We start from the raw sequence: 1,165 nt of genomic DNA on the forward strand, positions 1-1,165 counted from the left end.
CGAGTAGCCTTCACGGGTGACCGAGTAGCCTTCATGGACCCTCGAGAATAAATATACAGCTGAGCCTAGTCTCATACGAGTGTTTGCAGTCCCCCTCATCCGAACCTTCTTGTTGTTTTATCGAAGTTTTGGGACAAAGTACTCGTGTTACTTTTCGTTTCTTTCGAGATTTTCCCACGAGTTTTGAGAATTTTCTTTTATCTGAGTCTTTTTCGTTGATTTTCTCGAGTTTTCCGCTTTTCCTCGGGTTTCCTGGACGACGTTTCTTTCAGACTTCGCTTTTTGCGATGCATTTAGGCTTGCTATACTTAAGGAACATCGCTTGCTATACTTAAGGAACATTGCTATACTTAAGGGACAGCGGATCTCACAGGCATACAAGTTTGCTTTACATTTTATAGCACTTAATTTTCCCGTTTCTACCTGCTGTTATTCTTCCTGTATAGCATGTTACACTTGTCATATTCCTACCTACTACTGTACTGTAAAGCATGTTACACTTGTCATGTTTCTATCTGCTACTGTTCTTCATGTATAGCATGTTATACTGCTCTTATTTTATCTACTACTGTTCCACGTGCATTCTATTGTTTTGTTCCTGCATTGCACACTTTATATTATATAACTTCAAGCATGTTTCCTTTCTACATAGAATGTTTAGAGGACTACAACCATAGGGCCGTTTGATTTGACAATATAATTAGACACCCTAGAAAACTTAAACTCGTCGTGTCGGGGAGCTTGAAGCTAGCGCAGTGGGCAGCACGGCCATCTTCAACAGCAGAACATGTCTTCCCCAGCAAAACCATTCTTTTCCTAGAAATTAAACAATAATCCATAGGATTTCGAGGTTGCTTGCCTATCGCAACATAAATCCTTCACATTTTTCTTAGGCATTCGTATAGCTCTGCTGTACGATTTAAGCCCTAACTCGTTCTAAGTTCCGAGGTTGTCGTCCGATACGACGTAAACCCTCAAATCTTCTAGGCGATTTCTGTGACCATGTCACGCAAATATAAGCCCTAATTAAATAAAATTGGCAGGATGAAACACTTTAATAATTTCTTCTCAAAACTGGAGTCAAATCATAGGATAGACTGGGAAGTCACTGAGGTTCTCCTCTGGATCTGTGGCCTCCCCTAGTTTCTCTTCATTTGGATTCCTC

At 40.5% G+C, this 1,165-nt stretch overlaps 1 protein-coding gene across 1 annotated transcript in view; it reads right to left on the reverse strand.

Moving 5' to 3' along the window:
- Positions 1-1,165, reverse strand: part of LOC110029375 — a 25,301-nt gene that overhangs the window by 13,665 nt on the left and 10,471 nt on the right. The window lies entirely within an intron of this gene.

Source organism: Phalaenopsis equestris, unplaced genomic scaffold, assembly GCF_001263595.1.
Source record: "Phalaenopsis equestris unplaced genomic scaffold, ASM126359v1 Scaffold000568, whole genome shotgun sequence".
NCBI lineage: Eukaryota > Viridiplantae > Streptophyta > Magnoliopsida > Asparagales > Orchidaceae > Phalaenopsis > Phalaenopsis equestris.